The 16,583-nt window shown below is 45.1% G+C and overlaps 1 long non-coding RNA gene across 3 annotated transcripts; it reads left to right on the top strand.

Annotated features, from left to right (window-relative positions):
- The first annotated feature begins 5,576 nt into the window (after nucleotides 1-5,576).
- On the top strand, nucleotides 5,577-9,191 carry LOC130704639 (uncharacterized). 3 transcript variants are annotated; one of them, XR_009005088.1, is made up of 4 exons: nucleotides 5,577-5,800; nucleotides 6,231-6,316; nucleotides 6,851-7,031; nucleotides 7,600-9,191. It is a non-coding gene; the product is annotated as an uncharacterized LOC130704639 (long non-coding RNA). The 3 variants fall into 3 exon arrangements; XR_009005089.1 differs by having other exon boundaries at nucleotides 6,851-7,867; nucleotides 9,037-9,191; XR_009005087.1 differs by having other exon boundaries at nucleotides 6,851-9,191.
- Nucleotides 9,192-16,583: the final 7,392 nt, after the last annotated feature.

Raw genomic sequence — 16,583 nt, 5'->3', positions numbered from 1 at the left:
AGCTCCTGGCAGGCCCTCTTGACCGATGACGCCTCTTTAGGGGCTTTTAGGGGAAGTGGAGGGGCGCTGTGTTCAGTCTGGGGTCTCCAAAGCGGGGTACGCGCACCCCCAGAGGCTGTGGAAGATGATCCATGGGGTTGAGAAGAGAAAACAATAGTCCATCTACCTAGATTAATGGTTTACTTCAAAAATGAAAGAGAAAGCTGTGCAACATTATTAAGGCTGAGTGCCGACGGACTCTGGCCTCCTGGATTGTCCCGGGGATGGGGGCGTCGGGGGGTGGGAAGGGGCCCCTGGGGGAGGGGGAGGATTGTGGAGGGGGGAGGGGGTATCTTAGCACATTGTAATTTACATGTGCCCACTGAGGGGAACTGAGAGATTCTGTTACTGGGAGTAAACGAACTCTCGCGAGAAGGGCAAGTGGCTTTAAAACATCGTTGAAAGGAACCTTGGGCCGGAGCCGACACTAACGTGGAAATCATGGTGAGCGGCCCCAGGTGGCACAGCCGGCCCTTCCTCGAGCCCTGGTAGCAGCTCGCTGTCAGCCACGTGCTTTAAGCAGATCTGCCAAAGCGTTGGTCAGAATTGAAACTGTCCAGAACACTACACGACTTTACATCCTTAATCATTCATGGTGAGTGTTGCCTCCAGTGGATACTGTGCCTTGAGAGAATAACAAGACCTTAAAAAACATTCTTAATTTCATCTTTATCTTGTCCTTCAGAATCTTCTTTTTTGGGTGCCTTACTTTGTTCATAATATGATAATATTATGATTATTTGTACATAATGATAATAGTACCTAGATAAAACAAGATCATCAGAACTTGTGTGGAAGTGTGAACAGCTTTTTTGTGTGGAAGTGTGAAGAGTGGGTCACACAGAAGCTTGAGGATGGCTGACCTCAGACTTCACGAGCCTCAGAATCACGGGTGGCTTGTAAAGACACAGGTCGCTGGGTCCACCCCAGGGGGTCTGGTTCAGGAGGTCTGGGATGGGATGTGAGAATTTGCTGGTTCCCAGGCGATGCTGCTGGTCTGGGGAGACTCTGGGCTGTAAAAGTGACCACAGCCTGAGGGAACGCACTCTGAAGGTGAGTGAGACCCACCTCTGCCATGTCACCTTCCTCGCAGTGAAGACAAGTGTCCCCCTGAACGCCAGTGACGCCCCCAGCCTGCCACGCTGCCCTGACGTCGCCCTCAGAGGTGGATTCCTTCGCCTGAGGTTTCACAACCACCTCTAGAAAGGGAGGATCTGGAAACAGCACTCAGGACTGCCTGGCTGCCTGGGGCAGGGAGCGGGGAGCAGGGCCCTGTAGCCTATCTCCTGGCCTTGCCCTGAGGACACGGGACTGGGTAGCTCAGGCTCTGGTGGCTGGGAGATCTGATGGATCGCCTGCGTGGCCACACACTAGCTTTTGACCTCAAATCTTCCAGAAGATAATATAGGTGCAACAGGACAAAAAAAGTCGTACGATTTCTCCTGCTCTTGCTGCCTTCTAAGAAGGGTGTGTCTTGCTGGGTGAAGGCTCTTGTTGCCAGGTCAGTGAAGCGGTGGGTCTGTGAGGGCGGAGGGCCTGAACTGACCTGCGAGGGAAGGGGGGCCGTGGCAGGAGCTGAGCGGCTAGGAGGGTGCTGGGAGGGGGAGGGTGGAGGAAGCTGTGGCCAGTGCAGGGGAGATGCGAGAAGGGAGCTGGGAGCCCTGGGGGGGCGGGCCGCACGCTGCTCCTCTGTGCCCTCCACACCCTCAGCATTAAGGGCAGGGGCTGGAGGCTGAATCCCGCACCCACATCTGCTGGCAAGGCCGGCACAGCATGACCCTTCCCGGCTCCCTCTGCCCCGGGGCTCCCTCCCACACGTAGTCACATCCAGCTTTTTTTTTTTCACACCTATTTTTCTAGGGGATGCTTGAAATCCGGAAGCAGTAACACATCAAGGGATGCAGTTTCAATGGCAGGATTTCTAGCACAGGCTGGGCCATAAAGAGTCAGTGTCTTATAGTGGACCCCAATCACATCCACGTACATACGGGCCGTGTGCTTCTGAGGGAAGGTCCACTGTACTATCGCTTTTCTGCACCTGCCTACGTTGGCTGCCAGTGAAAAGTATTAAGATTCCAGCCCCAAGCACGCAGCCTACAGGGAGAAGGAAACAGGCTGCCCTGGGCTCCTTCCCAGCCCCCGGTGCACCTGGGCTGGTGCTGCCCTGCCGGGGGAAATGGGAGCCCCGGGCTCCTTCCTTCTCTAGCCCTCTTCCTCCAGGGGCCCGAGGTTTAGGGTGAATTAAGGAGCCTCCTTTACCTACAGCTTGGTGCCCAGGAGGGACCGGTGTGGAGACAGCCAGGGGGACCTGGGTCCAGATCCTCGGGCCCTGCACTGAGCCTCAGTTCCTTGATCTGTGAAATGGGGTGATGAGGGTGCTCAGTGCAGATGGTCACAAGGATGAAGTGAACGTGTGTGAAGTGCCGGAAATTTTGGCTGCTCCCTTGTATCCTTATTATGTGCTGATCCAATTTGACTAAATTCCAGAAAACCCCTGTGGGTCATTCCACTGAGAGGTAATCACGGAGAATCCTATCCTGGTGTTCCTGGAGGCATCTGAAGGTAAGAGGCATTAACTCATTCACTCATCCATGCACACATAAATATCGAGTGCCGATTGCATGTTGGACAATAAACTAATAAACATATAAGAAGAAATGGTGATAAAAGCTTCTCTGGAAGGGCTATTCATGCAGAAGGGCCTTGGGGCTCCTGTGGGTCTCCATGGAGACTGCACTGCTGGGTGGGGTGAGGACGGGGCACATAGTGGGCACTGTAGGTAGATGGAAGCCTATTTCCACCCCCAGGCAAAGAGCAGAAGAACCACAGAGGGGTTGCCAGGCCTAAGGGCCCAAGTGAGACAGAGGGAGGCCGAGGCTGGAGGGGCTGGTCCAGTCTCTTCCTTGCTCTGGGTGGGGGTGAGAGGCTGCTGGTCTGCACACATCCCTCCTGGAGTCATCCTGGAAACCTAGTCAGGGTTTTGGACTCAGACCTGGATGCAAACCCTGCTCCCCGGCTCTGCCTGGGGAAAGTCAGTTTAGTGCTCTGAACCTCAGTTTTTCCATCTGTAAAATGGTGATAATTATATCTCCTTATTCACTCCACTCAGGAGAACCAAATGAGATTGTAAGAGGAAATGCTTTCAGGATGACAGCATCATATACCCCATGTCTACCACGTGGCAGATCAAAGTGTCAGCCCATAGCAGCGATCTCCTCCTCCGTTGGGCTTTTATATTTAAAGAACAACAAAGCAATAACAAAAGCCCTCAAAGGTAACAGCATCATGGAGCAATCTGACCTTTCAGCCTCCTCATGGTGGGGCATGGAGCCTACAGATGGATGTGGGGAGAAGAAAAATTTGAATATCGGTGTAGCTGTGCGCCAGAAAGGGGAATAGTCACTTCCCCCTCAGCTGGCCAGCAAACACCGGCATTAAAGCCACAGCTCTCATGAGGTCCCAATGGCTCCAGCGGTGATCCAGATGCAGAGGTTGCTCCGACAGCCCGGTGGGCAGCTACACCCTTCTAGACGGGCCCAGGGGACAGTGCCGAGACTGCAATGGCCAGACTGCAGACAGCAGCGACCTGTCTGCATTCCCCACTCACTGCCTGGGGCACTAGGTGGTCTCCTGCTCACTCTTTCCACCCCCGCTCCTCCTTTCTGCAGAGCCTTGACCCACAAAGCAAAGCACAGCCCTGACCGGGGACACCTTAGAGCAAGGGTCTGGCTCTACTTTTGTATGCTTATGAGCTAAGAATGGTGAAAATGCTTCTCAAAAGAAGAATAATATTCTGTGATATGTGATAATATGAAATTCAAATGTCAGTGTCCATAAGTAGTAATTTGTTCATTTGTTATGTAATCTACGGCTGCTTTCTATGCTACCGTGGCAGAGTTGAATAGTTGTGACCGAGACTGTGTGGCCTGCAAAACCTAAAATATTTATTATCTGGCCCTTTACAGAAAGAATTTGATGATCTCTGAGAAACTTTCCTTCCAGGAGCATTTGCACTTTAATTCACACTCATGTCTTAAGCAAAAGAGATGAAGCTCTAATGGTGGAATTTAGGCATCTATCTATGACAGGTGGCTTCCTTTGACTGAACTATCCAGCGGAGGGTGTCGAGTGTGGGGGTGGGGCGTGGAATAGAGCCAGGTAACAAAGAGGCAGAAGCAGAGGCAGCAGGATGTTGAATAGAAGACTGGAGTTTCTAATCCCAACTTCAACTAACTAATAATTATGTGATTTTGAGCAAAAAGGCTTTTCACGTCCTGGTGCTTTTCTCATCCATCCAAGATCTGCCCTCTTGACCTCAAACAGGAAGGTAACAGCTGTGAAGTGTTTTGAGACCCAAAGCATCACTCCAACACAAAGATCGGCCGATTCCAGTGCCTCCCGAGAAGGTACATTTCTTCCTTCCAAGGCAAGGGAAAAGAAGGTGTCTGCAGGTATAGCTACCCTGTTCTCATCCCAAATCACGACCCTTGGTTTGAGGACAAGACTATTATAGATCCTTGGCATTTGTACAATTGGCATTTTAGCCATTCCCAGAAGGTCCTTGACGGGTGTATTTTCCATTTCGTAGGGGCACAGATCTGCGTTACTCACTTGCTCCTGAGTGAATCTAGTGGATGGTCCAGCACCCTCATCCAAGATGGCTCACTGTTCTCGTTATAACAGACATAGTAACTAATTAAGTGATTAAAAACGTCCTTTGTAAATAAGTGCTCTGTATTCATGACATTGGGCCTCTCGAAAGTCTCAGGAGAGACTATGCATGAGGGATGTGGGTCTCCAGTAAAGTGTTTATTTGCAGTCAGGAGACTGGCCTGTGACAGCCATCTCCAGAATCTGTCCAACATGCCTTGAAGAACAGCCCCAGGAAGTGGCTTCCTTTTATGGCCGTCTTAGTTTCCGGTTCCTAGAAACAGCTGATTCCAACGGCACCCGATGACTACACGTCACCTGAGGGGGCCTGAGGCCAGGAATGGGTGACAACCACATTTTACTTGGACACCAAAGCGCGTTGCAGTCTGAACTGCAACCGCACCCTGCAGTGGTCCCAGAGCCTGCAGCAGAATTTGCACCTGGTTTATTTCCGTTCCACCCAGGCAACATGTGTGCTCTTAAAAATGCGCACCACACCCGAGTCCACGCCAAAGACAGTTGCAACAAATTGCACCACCTGGATTTTTTGGTTTGTAATAGCTAGCCTATGTTGGCAGTGCAAGTTGGCCAGTTGTGTGCTATTTTAAACCCTTCCTACTCTTTTTCTTGTCTGTGCCAAGGGCACACAAAGCTGCCCAGAGGAAGGAATTTAGTCAGCATTAGAAGAATGCACTGAAGTCCTGTTTCCTAAACTCTAGGGGAGATCTGAGTGGGAGGGGAAGACCTGGCTAGCAGGACAGAACCTGTTTTCTGTCTTTTTTCCCCAGGCCAGTAGCTGGGTCCAGCTGACACATGTTAGTGGGAGGGGCGTGGGCAAGGGAAGGGAGTGGAAGCGCTTTTCCGGAGGATTCATCCCGGCCCAGGGTTTTCAGCTGCCACCCTCGCAAGCCTCATCCCTCTGCCTGGACAGGTCCGATGGGCCCAGGCAGAATGGGCTGCAGGTGAGACCGCTCATCCCCCTGCCCTCACCAGAAGCCCCAGCCCGGGCCAGAAACCTCATGGAACCTAACTGCTCTCTTTATTTGACCCTCCAGTCAAGTATCTGGACTGCTGGGCCGAAGGTCATCTTTTTCTCTGACGTCTCTGCCTGGTGAGTCTCAGAAAGTATACAGTTTTTTCTCTCCTCGTCACCTCCCCCTTCTGTGAAATGGCACGTGGATCCCACTCTGGACTCCCGCAGGGTTTGCGCAGGCTTTCTGGGCTCCTTGTGTGCTGACACCTCCACGTGGCCAGCCCCCTGCCTGGCTTCGTTTTGGGAGCTGAGGACTCAGCCGAGCCTCCCTCGCAACCCTGAACAGGGCCGTCCTCAGGCCCGTCCTGCCGCCTCCTAGCAGGATGGGGGTCCACTCCAGGCCCTTGTAAGGCCTCCAGGATGTGAAAACACAGGGTGTCTCTGGGGATGGTGGGAGGGCAGTGGTGTAGGATGGAGTCCACCCTAAGAGAGGCCCCACGCTGCTCGTACCTGCCAAGGGGGCCCTGCAGGCGACAGGACGCCGTGTGTGACCCAGCTCTCCCTGCAGGGCCCGCACGTGCTTGGTGACATGGAGTAATGGATGCACAGATGTCCAGGAGAGTCTGCTTGCTATGGACGCCGTGGAATAGAGAGGTACTTTTTATGAATAAAATATTTCCCACCCAGGGACTCTGTTTTACCATAATTAAAGCTGGCTGTGAATCCAGCCAGCTTTAGATGCTGCAAACGTCCTGAGGGAAGGAAGGCTCCGGGTCGGCACCGTGGGAGGTTGTTCCGACCAAACGGGCAGGCTGGGCTCAGCTTCCCCGAGCGTTGCCCTCGCCCCAGAGCCTCCTGGTTTCCAGTTCTGGAAGCCTCGCTGAGTCCCATTTCCCCCTCCTCTGCAAAACGGGGCACCGCCCTGCCTCTGGGACTGGCAGAAGGGTCAAAGATAAAAATATAAGGAACTCGTTCTTATATTATTGGAAAGAAAGTGAGGCATTTAAGTGAGGCATCAGAAGCCCCCGGGGGTGCGGACTCTGAGAGCAGGAGGCCTCTCTCCCTGGCTCAGGCCTCAGCATCCCCGGCCGCACTGTCAAGGTTTCCCCCATTTGTGTCGTCTTTCCTGGTCAAAATATGATGTCTGTTACTCAGGCAGAACTTCTTGTTCCTCTTTTACCTGTGCAGCCTATGAAGCCCTCAAGAACCTAGCCGTGGGGAAGTCCAGGCACTTTCAAATGAGGAAGGGGTTCTCAGAAGCCCAAGGAAGGTGGCCAACAGCTGTAAATTTCTCTCATGACACAGCTTCGCAGACAGTGAGAGTGTGAAGGGGTCTCCAAGACCTGGATCCCACCTGCCTCAAATGAAAGTATGTGATATGTGATAAATAGCTTCCAGGCTCATCGATTTTACTCTTGGAAGTGTATGGGGGAAGTTTAGTAATTTAAGGTATTTTAATATCATATATGGATGTTTGGAAAATGCAAATTGTTCATGGATCAAGAGTAAACACAAAGGGACTTCCCTGGGGGTCCAGTGGGTAAGACTCCGCACTCCCAGTGCAGGGGGCCTGGATTTGATCCCTGGTCAGGGAACTAGATCCCGCATGCCACAACTAAGACCCGGTGCAGCCAAATAAACAAATAAATAGATTAGCCACAAGGCTTCAAAGAAATTTCGGGCTTGCGGCTTAACAGGGCCAGCTTGGGAGAGTGTAATGCCCTCATCCTCACCTCCTCCACACAGCCTCGCTGGGCCCATCCTCACCAGCTGAATCAGGACCTCAAGGGTGAGGTCCAGCACCAGCGCATCTGAAAAGGCTCCCAGGCGACTCTCATATTCAGGTAGAATTAACAGCGCCAGCTCAAGGGTGTTCGCTCTTAGGTGGAAAGGTCTGGAAGGCACTCCCTCATCGATGGTTTCTGGTCTCTTCGTAGATGAGCTAGTGATTTCTTCAAGATCTAAGTGATACAGTGACAAATCTACTGGGGAGCTTTGCTGGATCAAACCAGTGTTAGTATCATGCCGTAGAGCGTGAGGATGTCTCGGGGTTCGCTCCAGATGACCTCGGCACTGCACAGCGCACCCAAGAGGCAGGTACAGATCTGCCAAAGAGGAACAAGATCTCACACTTAGGTGGCTTTTTCCATCTTTTGATAATGGGGAGCAAATGAATCTAAGGATGTCTCTCAAAGCCCTGTAAAGGTAAGACAGCATCCCCCAACCCCTCCTGAGGCCTGCAAGTGATGCTTCCTTCATGGAACCAGGGTCAGATGGGAAAATCACAGAAAAATGAGGCTTCCCAGAGGGCTGCAGATGTCCTAAGTTTTCAGATAGATTCTTGGCACCCGGAACATGGATTCTTAGGCAGCTTAGTTCTTCATTGTTTGTTCCACAAACAACATAGTATCTTTCACCAGATAGATTCTGAGGCAATTTGATGGAGCTGCCAGGTTTATGCACAGTGTGTCCTTGGTGGCAAGTGCAGTAGAGGGAGGGCCTGGATAGCTATAAAGCCTGTCCTTGGAGAAGAGTGGTCTGGGGCCTGGCAGCAGAGAGACCTCTAGAGGACCTGGCAAGTGTGAGAGACAGCTTTTTAAGAAGGGGGCCTGAGGCCCAGGAATACTGACTGTAGCATCTCAAGTTAGAATGTGAGCTACCGGAGGGCAAGGAATCAGTACAGAGCAGGGGTGAAGAACGTAGGTGTCAGAATCCCACCAACCTGGGCTGAATGCCAGTTCTGCCCCTCACTGTGTGACCTTGGCAAGTTCATTCATCCGAGGTGGTCTTCTTACCTGTAAGACGGGATGCTAATTCCCCCACAGAGTTTGAGTATTAAATGAGACTTTAGGTAAAACATTTAGTAGCATGCTTAACTCAAGTACTCATAGACGGTTATTTTAGCCATTTAAAAGTGTTTTTCTGTCACTTGCCCATAGAATGTCTAGTATGTCCAACTTGCTCAAGTTGACTGGCTAAGCGAGGGCTTGGTTGAATGTTTATCTAATAAACTCAAATGTTCTTCTAAAGCGGTGGTTCTCACTTTGTTGTACACCTGAAACTAACACATTGTAAATCAACTATACTACAGTAAAATTAAAATATTTTTAAAAAAGCAGCGGTTCTCCAAAAAACTAACACTTAACTTTCTTTGGGTTATTTGTATGGAAATATGTTAATATAAATGTTTCAGACATTACATGAAATTCCTAAAAATCTTATATGTTCTGCTATAATGTTATAAGTCATAATTCTAGTTATTATTTTAAAATGTGTATCTCAGAAATAACTAAATTTCCTTGTCAATTGCATTATTATGAACTTTCATCAAATCTTTAACCGTGGTCATTTTTTAAGTCTTTTGTCATTTACAGACAGTTCTGGGTGTACTCTGATGCTTTTGCAAAAATGTTCCTCCCATAAAAGGGTTTCATCTTCAAGGAATTCATGGAAAAGACTCTGACAAGTACAGGTTTCTGGTAACTGACTGTACTGCTGAACTGAATGAATAAGCATTTTCAGAACTCTAATGGAAAACTGATGAATTCATAAAAGTGCTAACAAAAGATCAAGATGAAAAACAAATTAATTACATGGGACTGAGTGAACTGATGAGGATGATTATAACTTTTGTGACTTTCTGTTTGAATAAAAAAAAAAGTTATAAGAAAAAAAAAAAGCAGTGGTTTTCAATCAGGTGCAATTTTGCCCCCCAGGGTACAATTGGCAATGTGTCAAGGCATTTTGGATTGTCACAACTGTGTGTGTGTGTGTGTGTGTGTGTGTGTGTATGTATGTGTGTACAACTGATGTCTGGTAGGTGGAGGGCAGAGATGCTGCTAAACAATGCACAGGACAGTGCCCCCCTCCCCGATTATTCAGCCCCAAATGTCAACAGTGCTGAGGTTGAAAGTCCCTCATGTAAAGGGAGAAGCTAAGGTTCGCCCACTCAGACGAGGGGAGGTGGGGAAGCAAATGGGATCCCCAGGTCTGGGATCTGGCAGCAAATGAAATTTCCTGCACACATCCCTGGAAGAGGAACCCTCTCCTCAATTAGGATACCTTTAGCAGTTATCACTCACAGGGTTAAGTTACAGAAACTGGATTCAGAGTTAAGACTCATCAGGTCAGTGGACTGATTTAAATAGTTTTTTTGGTAAGATGCGAAAAAGCAATAGAAATTAGAGGGTCAGAACGGGAAAGCAGCTGGGGGCCGAAATGTGGTCCAGGAAAAAGAAAGGGCATCACATAGTAATAAAATAGATGAGGCCTGTCTCCCATTTTTTATTTTCTTTCTAGGATAAAGCAAATTACATACTAAGAGACTACAAGTAAAGGCAAGTTTCCATGATTCTGGAAAGACTAATTCCTCAAAAAGTCAACAGTAATCTGGCTGGGCCAATATCTGCTCATGCTTTGGTCTCAAAGAAGAAATTAAAAACCTAAGTAAAACTCCTGGTTCAACCACAGTTTCAGCCAATTTTGACGTTCCATTTGCTGGTCAGAGCACTTTAGTGCCCAATTTGAGTCCACAAATCAATTTTGAAAGAAGACATGGTACCTTAATCTAGCCCAAGTCCTTCATGGGCATGACAGTTCGAGAATAAAAATGAACTGTATTATATTAGGAAATGCTGCTGAAATCTTTTGATTGGCATGCCCAGGAATTAGAGGACCACTGCGTTAAATGAAAAATGCTCACACCACAGTTGTAAGCAACTCATGAAACATTTTGCACGAAATCTTCCTGAAAATGCTTTAGATTTGGGGATTTTTATCTTTACCTTAAGCCAGCTACTTGGACTCTTAAGCCTCAGCTTTTTTTTTTTTTTTTTTTTCCTCTGCAAAATGGAGGTAATAGTCCCTACACCCATAGGGCTGTGGTAAAGATTAAATAAGATTACTTACCTGAGTTCACTTCGTACAAACTGGGTCACCCAACTAAAGGTAGAGCTCTAAAATCCGAAGGCTTTTTGCTTTTATTTCACGTTGCTCTCAGCAGCACCTCAACATTTTCTTTCAGGGTCATGCTGGGTTTTACAAAGAGCCAGAACAAGAGGGAGGCTGCCAAGGAGGGCAAATTATTTCACAGCATCTCTAGGTCTCAGTTTCTTACTTGAATTTCATGTAGGTAATCATTTCCATTTACAGATAAGGAAAATGATATTCAAAGAACATAATCTGCAAAGCATGGCATTAGATGCCCTTTACTGAAACCAGAAAATAAGGGAACTTGAACTGAAATAAGAGTCCAAAGCTAGAAAATAAGCTTTTGTCGGCCTAGCCCGGGAGCAGTTTCCAAATGACCAGGAAAGCATGGGAAATGACTGAAAATCAGATGTGCTCTAAAAGGTGGCACCCAATTCCCTTCAGTGCTTTAAGCGGATTTAAAGACCTCAGAGAGAGACTTGGAGTCCAACTGAGTCCATGTTTTACCTGGAAGGGTTTACCTACAGGTGCCCAAATGGTGGTACGGTGGAAGGGATCACAGAGAATGCTGCTATTCCTGGGGAAAGTTAAAAAAGATCGGGGCGAGAGTTGAAGGGAGGCTACTGGAAAGGCTGAGGACATGGAATAGAACATTTAGAAAGACTTGTCTACTAGTAAAGAAGGTAAAAGTAAAGGAACCATTTCTGTAATCCTTGACCACAAATAGAATCTTTGATATGAGGGTATATTTTCCAAAAAGTACTAGGCATCACTTGCTTGAGAAGAAAAAACATAAAATATGATCCTGAGGCAAGAGTCCTCACCTCAAGCACATGAGAATAAGATCTCAGTGGTTTTCATGTTGCTCAAGAAAAGCCACTGGGAAGAGGCCAGGAAAATTAGACATGTTTGGAGTTTGCTCTTTTAACTTCCAATGAGATGGTGGCTCTCGGAATATGAATTCTGAGAACCTTCATCTGTGCAATGAAAAGACAAACTTAGGAAGATATGTCCAGCCTCTAGATAACTGGAAGTACCAGAATTAAAAAGAAACAGCCTCGACAATATCATTGGGTGACAATAAATGTGCAGTTTCCAAGAAGTTCAAATTCAGCAATGTACAGAATAACAAAGGAAAGTTGCTATTTAATCCAAATACAACCGAGAACCAATTCATGGTCCATTCTTGGTTCTTATCGGTAGAGGGGAAAAAAAGTCCTTAACTGAGGTAGCACAGACTGTTTTAAGAAAGTAGCTTTAAGAGAAACCCACGCGATTACTTTTACACATATACAATTCTTAAAATGTCCAACAAGTTCTTGTTGTAGCCTCCACCAATGTGGAAGAAATGCACTAGCCCATATCTTCAGTTTTTTGCTGTGGTCTTACTTTCAGAAAATCTTACTTTATGAAGAATTCCAATAACAATTTCTTAATAGTAGTAGGTTTGGCTATTTCTTATTAACACATCAATATTTTAAAAATTGTCACCTAATAGTGAACCTCAGAGACTTTAAATCTAGGTAACTTACAAATATTTATCATTAGTGAAATCCATACGCTAGCATGTATTCCCGCATTCCTTGTGGAAATCTTAGCTCTCTAGTTTTAGATTTATCTTTAAAGTACAATGCCTAATTTCCATACTTTAGCATTTTACATCTATGACTCAAGCAGACTTGAAACCACTACCCCATTCAAGTCTCTTGTTAAAATGCCTTGGTAATTCCCTTGAATTTGCAGTACCAGATCGTGTAAAAAATTCCACTGTAATGTCATGGAATAGATATGAACCTCGGTGCTTTAAAATAGAGAAATACCTATAATTTATTTTCATTTTAAATAATCATTACATTCTTATAGTTCCAGGATCACATTTTAAAAAACCCCTCAAATTTTCATTTTGAATAGAGGCTAACAATTGTTGACTTATGCAAGAACATTCCACTTGAACAGAACTCCATCTGACTGTCTCTGGCATAGGTCATCTCTATATTTTGAGGTTTTATACAGCCTTTAAGTTGGTGGGACTGATTTTTCCCATCTTGGTGTTCAAAATTAATATATGCAGTAAATTATGCATGACACTGCTAGAGGCTTTAGGTGAACATTGAGATGTTGCTGGTAGGCATTAAACAAAGATTTATATAATCTTGGCCTTCATTGACTGTTTTTTTAAAATTTATTTTATTGAAGTATAGTTGATTTATTATGTTGTGTTAATTTACTTTCTTCTTAAATGAGCAAGCTTCTTATTACTAAGCTAATTCTTTTCAGTTTTTTATTGTTGTGTATTCAGCTGAATATTGTAGCTCCTTCCTAAGACTTTCACACTTAAAAAGGTATTTTTGCATACGCTCTTACAAAGATTGAAGATTTATCACTTTAAACACAAAGGCAGCAGGAACTCATTTAGGTGTCAGGTGACAAACATCACCATTTCCCATGAGCCCTCTAAAAAACACCCTGAGGGCCTAGAAATGTGGTTTCTCTTCAGCTGTTTTCCTCTTTTGCCTTCCAATCCCCATCTCTGATCACTGAACTCTATTTTCTGTTTAAGATATCTAACCACTTCTCCCTATGGAAGCTCTCTTGCACTGCTGTACAAATGATACTTATAAAACCAGATGAACATTAATATGGATACAGCATAGAAAATCCCCAAATGGCAAGAAAATTTAACATTCATAACTTTCAATTATTTCACATGGTCAGCTGAAGACACTTACTAGGAATAATTACTCAGACACTCAAATAGGAAGGTATGGCAGCTTAAAGAGAACAGCTATTCTTAATCTTTATTAAATGGAATCTCCTTATTACATTTCTCAATGTCCTTCCCTAGGCCATCAATGCTCCACTGCCTACAGTTACTTAACCACTAATAGAAAATGGCTACGGTATGGAATAGCCATAAAACAGATTATTACTGCAACCACTAAATCATGCTGTGGAAGTATACCAACATGGAAAAGATGCTCACAATATACAGGCATACCTTGTTTTATTGTGCTTTGCTTTATTGCACATTTTTACAAATTCAGGGTTGGTGGCAACCCTGCATCGAACAAGTCTATCAGTGCAATTTTTCCAATAGCATTTGCTCACTTTGTGTGTCACATTTTGGTAGTTCTCGCAGTACTTCTAACTTTTTCATTATTTTGTTATGGTGATCTGTGATCCTTGATGTTACCATTGTAATTGTTTTGGGGTGTCATGAACCGCGCCCGTATAAGACGGCAAGCTTAATTCATAAATGTTGTGTGTTCTGACTGCTCCACCAGTGGGCTGTTCTCCCATCTCTCCCACTCCTTGGGCCTCCCTATTCCCTGAGACACAACAATTTTGAAATTAGACCAATTAATAACCTCTAAGTGTTCAAGTGAAAGGAAGTCACATGTCTCTCACTTTAAATCAAAAGCTAGAAATGACGTTTAGTAAGGAAGGCATGTCAAAAGCAGAAACAGGCCGAAAGCTGGCCCTCTTGTGCCAGTTAGCCAAGTTGTGAATTCGAGGGAAGAGTTCTTGAAGGAAATCCAACCAGCCACAACATTCCCTTAAGCCAAAGCCTAATCCAGAGCAAGGCCCTAACTCCCTTCAATTCTATGAAGGCTGAGAGAGGCGAGGAAGCTGCAGAAGAAAAGTTTGAAGCTAGCAGAGGTTAGTCCATGAGGTTTAAGGAAAGAAGCCATCTCCATAATATCAAAGTGCAAGATGAAGCAGCAAGTGCTGATGTAGAAGCTGCAGCAGATTATCCAGAAAATCTAGGTAAGGTAACTAATGTGGGTGGCTATATTAAACACAGATTTTCAATGTAGATGAAACAGCCCTATATTGGAAGATGTCATGTAGGACTTTCATAGCTAAAGAGAAGTCAATGCCTGGCCTCAAAGTTTCAAAGGACAAGCTGACTCTCTTGCTAGGGGCTAATGCAGCCAGTGACTTTAAGTTGAAAGCAATGCTCATTTACCATTCCAAAAATCCTAGGGCCCGTAAGAATTATGCTAAATCTACTCTGCCTGTGCTCTTTAAACGCAACAAAGCTTGGATGGTAGCACATCTATTTACAGCATGGTTTACTGAATATTTTAAGCCCACCATTGAGACCTACAGCTCAGAAAAAAAAAAAGATTCCTTTCAAAATATTACTGCTCATTGACAATGCACTTGGTCACCCAGGAGCTCTGATGGAGATGTATGAGATTAACACAACATTCTTTCTGCAGCCCATGGATCAAGTAGTTTCAACTTTCAAGCCTTATTTTTTAATAAACATTTTGTTAAGGCTATAGCTGCCATGGATAGCGATTCCTCTGATGGATCTGGGCAAAGTCGATTGAAAACCTGGAAAGGGTTCTAGGTGCCATTAAAAACATTCATGATTCATGGGAAGAGGTCAAAATACCATTAACAGGAGTTTGGAAGAAGTTGATTCCAACCCTCATGGATGACTCTGAGGGCTTCAAGATTTCAGTGGAGGAAGTAACTGCAGATGTGGTGGAAACAGCAAGAGAGATAGAATTAGAAGTGGAGCCTGAAGGTATGACTGAATTGCTGCAATCTCATGATAAAACTGTAATGGAGGAGGAGCTTCTTACGGATGAGCAAATAAAAAGGTCTCTTGAGATGGAATCTACTGGTGATACTGTAAAGATTGCTGAAATGACAAAGGATTTAGAATATGACATAAACTTAGTTGATAAAGCAGCACGGGGTTTGAGAGGACTTACTCCAAATTTGAAAGAAGTTCTACTGTGGGTAAAATGCTAGTAAACAGCATTGCATGTTAGAGAAATCTTGCATGAAAGGAAGAGTCAATTGATGTGGCAAACTCTACTGTTATTTTAAGAAATTGCCACAGCTGCCCCAATCTTCAGTAACCACCACCTTGATCAGTCGGCAGCCATCAACAGAGAGGCAAGACCCTCCAGCACCAGCAAAAAGATTATGACCCATTGAAGGCTCAGATGATGATTAGCATTTTTTAGCAATGAAGTATTTTAAAATTAAGGTATGTACATTGTTTCTTCAACACAATGCTATTGCACACTTAATAGACAACAGTATAGTGTAAACATAACTTATATGTGGTGGTCTTGAACTGAACTCACATTTCCGAGGTATGCCTGTATTATAAATATTCCTAACCTGCATTATTTATAAAAAGTTTTGGAATGAGAAAAGCAGAAATTTAAGGGAGGGGAGGTTGGTAGCAGAGTGAGAACCAGTGTTTTGTTTTTATGCCAACACATCCACTGGTAGGAATAATCTGAAGTATAATAACATTCCTGTACCTTTTTTTTTTTTTTTTTTTTATACATCGGAGCATAGTTGCTTTATTACGATGAGTTAGTTTCTGCTGTACAGCAAAGTGAATCAGCTACACGTATACATACATTCCCTCTTCCTTGGATTTCCTTCCCATTTAGGTCACTACAGAGCAGTGAGTAGAGTTCCATGTGCTATACAGTCGGTTCTCATTAGTTATGTTTTATACACAGTAGTGCATATATGTCAATCCCAATCTATCCCACCCCCCCTTTCCCCCTTGGTATCCATGTTTGTTCTCTGTCTCTATTTCTCCTTTGCAAATAAGTTCATCTATACCATTGTTCCAGATTCCACATATAGGCATTAATATATTTTTCTCTTTCTGACTTACTTCATTCTGTATGACAGTCTCTAGGTCCATCCACGTCTCTGCAAGTGGCACAATTTTGTTCCTTTTTATGGCTGAGCAATATTCTGTATCTATTTTCTAAATCTAAGTATTCTAGCCTTTTTCACTCTTGCTAAAAACCTACTTTGCAAGGGGATTCTTTTGATAAAATCCTTTACAGAAAGAATTATGTATCATTATAGTAACTAAGCTGCTAGCTGATCCAAATGTTTTCAGTTTAGCATCCGGTCTCCAAGGTTGTGTGAATGGAATGTCAAGTTCTTCTCAATAGGTTTGTCTAATTCTGGATTATCCACACTGCAGATTATCCAG

This window comes from Balaenoptera acutorostrata, chromosome 13, assembly GCF_949987535.1.
Source record: "Balaenoptera acutorostrata chromosome 13, mBalAcu1.1, whole genome shotgun sequence".
Lineage (NCBI taxonomy): Eukaryota > Metazoa > Chordata > Mammalia > Artiodactyla > Balaenopteridae > Balaenoptera > Balaenoptera acutorostrata.
The sequence above is the reverse complement of the archived record's forward strand: the minus strand, read 5'-3'. Positions and strand labels throughout refer to the sequence as shown.